At 45.7% G+C, this 5,872-nt stretch overlaps 1 protein-coding gene across 1 annotated transcript in view; it reads right to left on the bottom strand.

Moving 5' to 3' along the window:
• Positions 1–394: 394 nt before the first annotated feature.
• Mobp (myelin associated oligodendrocyte basic protein) overlaps positions 395–5,872 on the bottom strand; it is a 34,977-nt gene continuing 29,499 nt past the window's right edge. Inside the window, exons 5-6 of the transcript XR_003844613.1 lie at positions 2,535–2,613; positions 395–2,418 (exon numbers count right to left, since the gene is read on the bottom strand). The gene's annotated coding sequence lies outside the window, so the exon portion shown is untranslated. The remainder of the gene's footprint in view (positions 2,419–2,534; positions 2,614–5,872) is intronic.

The following is a 5,872-nucleotide window of genomic DNA, read 5'->3' as shown; positions in this document are numbered from 1 at the left end:
TAGCCAGTGCTAACCACTGAACCGTCTCTCCAGCCCATGACTTTGTATATTAAACTCTGCTTGTATAGAGGCCCACAGATAGGCAGCTATCTGCCTTGCACCAGCCTGTGGATGTGGATGAAGACAGTGAAGGGTGGGACACAAGAGAGCAATAAACTGGGCTGGAGAGATGGCTCAGCCGTTAAAGGCTAGGCTCACAACCAAAACTATAAGAGAGAGCAATAAACTATGCATGGGAGCCAATGCGGCCAGCTCTTCTCATTCATACCGTTGAGTATCGTCACAGTGGGAATATTTACATCATGGGAATTAGTAAATGATTTCTACCTGGAGATCCCAACAACTCCAGGCACATGCCTCCATTTCTCCCAAAATGTAAGATTAATTAGCACCCAGAATAATGTGAGACATTGTGGCTTTGAATTGCTACTCAAGAAATTTATGAAGAACAGCTTTTGGAGTTTTATGAAATTTCTCCAGTATTTACTGGGGAATGTTCCTGAGAGCCAATGTTAAGTGGATAAACAGTACGTAATGATTACAACGCGACTCGGTGACGAATCCCAAGGCACATTTTGCTTAGTGACCCATCATCTTCAAGCAATCTCCAGATAGGTTTGATCCATCCCCAGGTTTTATTTCTACAACAAACAAAATTTAGTAGTTTCTGGTTATTCACATTAATGAGCTAATGTCCAACGCTGTGCATGGGTTAGCACGCTCTGGGTTAATGCGCATGCTCTGTGTTTCAGGGGTGGCGTGGAGGACGGAGACAAGCGAGCACTCAGGATGAGCTTTACTTTGCCAAAATGAAAACAAGATGACAAAGCATAGAGTCTCCTTAATAGATTAGATGAGGCTAGCCTGGAACTTTGTCTCACCAGTGGGCTACTGTGTGCTCCTATGCCGTTCCATTCTTCTCAGCTCAGTTACCGTCGAGAAGGTAATGGCCCTGGGCAGCTCACTGGAACATGGTCCTCAGAAAGGTGGTCACGTATATGTTCATTTAGCACCTGAGTTTCTGCGTGTAGTTTTTGTGCAGTTAAATTCCCCTGCCTCTGCCTCGGCACTTCCACAGAGCCACAGTGTCCTCGGGAGAGGAAGCCGGCCCCCCTCGGCTGCCTTAGGACGATATTTGGCCTGCTTCTTCTTTGCTGTAGTGCAGCACTCTGAGCCATGTCTTCCTCCTGGCTGTCTTCCTCACCCCCACTTCACGCCTTGGACAATTTCCACTGACATGACCCCCATCCGTGCACTTGATCTGAACTTTGCCGGGTCTGTCTGTGAGGACGCAATGGTAGCCTTTGAGGTCTTCAAGTATCCGACTGTGCTTGGCCACCCTGGCTCCCAGCACAAGGCCATTCTGATGTTCTTATCGTCCCTACACGAGTTTTCCCCACCGTAACACTATCTGTTTTACATCCCTCCACATTCCCCAACATTCTGTTGACCTTTCCTACCTACCTGGTCCTTAAAGGAAAATTCGAGAGCTGTATTTCAATTTATTCTCTTTTCTCTCGTGTCAGGAACCATCACAAGCCGGACTCTGTAGCCCAGACCCAAAATTGATTCAAAACAAATATTTTTGGTGTTTAAAATTTATGCAACCTTGTAAACATCCCACACTGTTCACAGACTTCACATTGACCCTCTCCAAACAAATATATGCCCTGCCAGTACTGTTAGGCCGTTTCTATGTAGCTTTTAGTCTGGGTTATTTCCTCAAGCCAGGAATTATTTCTTATACTTTTATTTCTGACAGGACAATTTCTAGTGTCTTTGTGCTCTGCTGTCATTTTTAAATTCTATTGCATTATAGAAAAAGTATGAGATCTTGTGGCTTCTCCTTATTAAGCAATAACGAATACAGGGTTGTGGGATGTCAATATTTATGCACAGGATGTTATACTGGATTTACTGCCCAATACTTGATTTTTATAGTTCTCAGTTTGCTTTCTAGATTTACCTGCGTGACATGGTCTATCTGACAGATTGGCTTTTAACTGCTGTTAGGACTTTGTGAACATCCCAAAATTGATTCTCTCATTCCCTGTGGACAGGCATTTTTGGCTAGTTTCATTCCACCTCTCTTAACTACAAACCACGATCTTTTAGACAAACGTGTGCATTTCTCCTTCTCTAAAAGGGTGTGCGTTTTCTCCGGGATGGATTCCTAAAATTGCAGTCACTTGATTAGAGGTTTTAAGATACTTTGCCTTGACAGTGTCCCCAGAGTACAGCTCAGTGGTGTCATGACAAGGTATAAACTCCCACTGGTAGCTGCGAGGATTTTTCTCACGTCACTGCCAACCCTTGACAATTTCTTTTTTATATTTGCCGTTTGCACGGTTGTGCACCGTGACCTTGTTTTGCACATCCCAGTAGACACAAGAATCTTCAGACTGGAAAACCCGAATCCTGGCAGATCAAGCACAAATAATCTGTACTTAGTGACATCACAGCCAGCGTTCGGAATGTCAGTGACAGAGAGGAGAAATCTTGTTAAAATAACGGAAGGTGAAAAAGAATCTTACGGTGGAGGCTCGAGACGGTTGACGGAGATGTCTCGTTGGCAGTTATAGAGGAAGATGATGGAATGGCATCGTCCGAGTGCTGAGGGGAGAGAAAACCCATCAGAATAAATGGGGCTGTTCCACCCCGTTCTCCTGGCGGTTGTACCTCTGCGCTCCCGTTGGCCTCCTACATTCATCAGAAGCAGGTACCCCGCTTTCATGAAGAGGATGGACATGTCTGTGAAGGGAGGCACACACCCCAGCTTCACAACCTTTGGTCACACACTTGACCCTGACGATAGGGAGGTCAGAGAGGGGCAAGACCCGTGGAACGCCACACCCCTGAAACCAGTTCGACCTTGCCCCCTCCCCACGCCTTGACGACGTAGCTTGTTTTTGTCTGACTCATGTATCTAGCTTCCTGAGAAGAAGTCTATTCTAACATATAAACAAAAGAAGAGGTGCCAAAAAGGACTCAGAAAATAAGAGAAAAATCGTGCGGCTTAAGCAGTTATGGATAAGGCTGGCAAATGGTGCAGAGGATAAAGGTGCTTGCTACACCCGTCAGCCCGAGTTTGATATTGGGTCCCATGTGGCAGAAGGAGAGAACCGGCTCCCAAAAGTTGTCCTCAGACCTATACTCGCGTGCACACACAGGAATGCACAGACACACACATGCATGCACACACAAGCACACACTCACACACACATGCACATGCACACAACAAGTTCAGCTAGGTACACACTTTCAGTTTACTGACTGAAGTTGTAGGCATGCTAGAGGACAGATGTGGTGGTAGCTCGACCACTGTGAGAAATAAAAGACAGGCAGGCACCAAAGGACAGTAGACCACAGCACTGCTCCTCAGGGGACGAGCCCATCCACCAGCAACTGTCCCACCCAGGAAACAGAGAGACTCAGCTTTTCTGTGTACATTTCTACCTCAAGCACAGAAACTGCACAGACATCCACTCCCTTGTCTGCACATGTATGATCTATTGACTGAGCTGAAAGACAACACAGTCCACTGAAATCACAGAACTGCAGGGCTGGAGAGTTTCTGGAAGGTTCTTTGAGTTCTTCACTGAACAGGTGAATGACTCAAAAGCCACAAGCAGAGCTGTTGGCACGACACCACTGGTTAGTGCCCGACGTAGGGAAAAGCCTGAATCTACCACCTTCGAAGTCACATTTATTCCCCAGAGCATCCCAGCTGCCCCCAGAGAGTCTGTTAAAAGCTAGTCACCATCTACATACACTCAGCCTTTAGATTCTAAGTTCTCTCTTGCTCTACACAACATCTCTGTGGGATGGGCAAGGCAGGTATCACCCATTTGCTTCTGCCAGTCAAGAAGGGATGATTAAAAGACATGTTCAAAGTCCAGACGTTTCCATCCTGGTTTCACTTCTGCTGATGTGATAACATATCTTGATGTTAAAAATAAAAGAAACAATAAAAACCTTAGGGGAGGGGACTAGAGAGATAGCTCAGTGGTTAAGAACACTGGCTGCTCTTCCAGAGGTCCTGAGTTCAATTCCCCACAACCACATGATGGCTCACAACTGTCTGTAATGGGATCCGATGCCCTCTTCTGGTGTGTTTGAAGACAGTAACAGTGTCTTACATACATAAACTAAACAAATTAGAAAAAAACTTACATAAATAAAATAAACAAATTAGAAAAAGAAGCTTTAGAGAGAAAATGTTTATCTTAGCTCACAATTCTCACTGCAGGAGCTGGAGACAGCTAGTCACACTGTAAGCCCAGTCAGGAACAGATAGAAGTGAGTGTGTACACACTTAGCGCTCAGCCAGCTTTCTCCACTCTGATAGCTTCCAGAAACCCAAATCCAGGAATGACGCCAGCCACTTTCAGGTTGGGTCTTCCTTTATCAATTAAGAAAATCAAAGCACATTCCCACCGACATGCCCACAACCCAATCTGACCTAGACAATCTCTCACCGAGACTCCCTTGGGTCAAGCTGACAGTCGATATATTTAAATTATCATTTTATCAACCAATATGGGCACCATTGACTAGTGACACAGAAATGGGTCTATTTGGGTCTGAACTTGAGGGTCGATGCTTCTATTTTTTTTTTCTTTTCAATATCGGATGATGGTGTTTAGCATTCTGGGTTCCATGATAGATGGGCTTCTGCAAACTATGCGTGGAAAGCAGAAATTGCTTCACCCCTAAAGGGCTTTAAATCAGGGACTGACATCTTGAGAGAAAATGAATTGTCTATTTATGAATATATTTATGAATATATATTTGCACAAACATGGCTTTGGTTTTACTCACTTGCAAGGACTGCTCTGGACTAAACAAGCTAGCTCCAACCTTCCCTGCACGAGAGAGTCCCTCAGTGAGAGTCTCCCATAGTGTCCTGTTCCCCGGGGGCTGAAGCCACCAACAGCCGCCTTCCCCTCCAGAGAAAGCACGGCCAGGAGGATGAAGGGACAGGAAAGGCATCTTTCATTTTCACAGAGACCTGAGTTTGGCCAGTCAGAACTGGGGAGGGGGATGCAATGAAGTGAACGGGCAGATATATAACCTCCTTTCTGTCCCCAGAACCTACACGGGAGAAGGAGACTGACTCCCTCAAGCTATCCTCTGACCTCCCCAAGTGCACATGGCATGTGTACACACCATTAGCAAACAAATCATCTTTAAAAAAGAAAATACAAATTCACTCAAACATGGAGGGCAGGGATCAGTACACTTCACAGAGGTGATTCGGAGTGACTTCCTTGGAGCCCTCCCCACTGCCTTCACTGTCCTGTGCTCGCTACCACCCCAGCGTGAACTGGCTGCCTTGTGTCCTACATAAGGTAAACGGGAAATTGTGGGTTCAGGCAAAAGCTACCCCACACCTCACCACTGAACTAGTAATCTACAATTCTCCCTTCCTCTTTCCCCATCCAGTGAGAAGCCCCCTCAAGTCATCAATATGTCTCCCTCCATTTTGTCCCCAAGCTCCCTGCCCACCTCCTAGGTTTTTAGCCCCATCAGCTAATTGCCCTGTGGCTCTTCATCAGACATCCTGCCATCTCTGTCCCAAGAGTATTGCCATACAACCAAAAGCTCCTGAGTTACTAACCCGATGGGGCTCATCCTCTGCTTCCTTGGAGGCCAGGCTAAGCTGAGGGTGTTACATTTACATTCATGATTCCCTGCTCCTCACTTCCATTTCCTGCCAAGGTCACCAGCAATTCCCTGTGAGCTGCAATCAACGCCTCTGAGTCCTCAAAGGGATCCGAACTTTTGAAAATTATTATTTTTTTTTTTTTTTTTTTTTTTTTTTTGGTTTTTCGAGACAGGGTTCCTAACTGAGAAATCACCTTTATCAGAC

The sequence above is a fragment of the Mus pahari genome, chromosome 10 (genome assembly GCF_900095145.1).
Source record: "Mus pahari chromosome 10, PAHARI_EIJ_v1.1, whole genome shotgun sequence".
Lineage (NCBI taxonomy): Eukaryota > Metazoa > Chordata > Mammalia > Rodentia > Muridae > Mus > Mus pahari.
The sequence above is the reverse complement of the archived record's forward strand: the minus strand, read 5'-3'. Positions and strand labels throughout refer to the sequence as shown.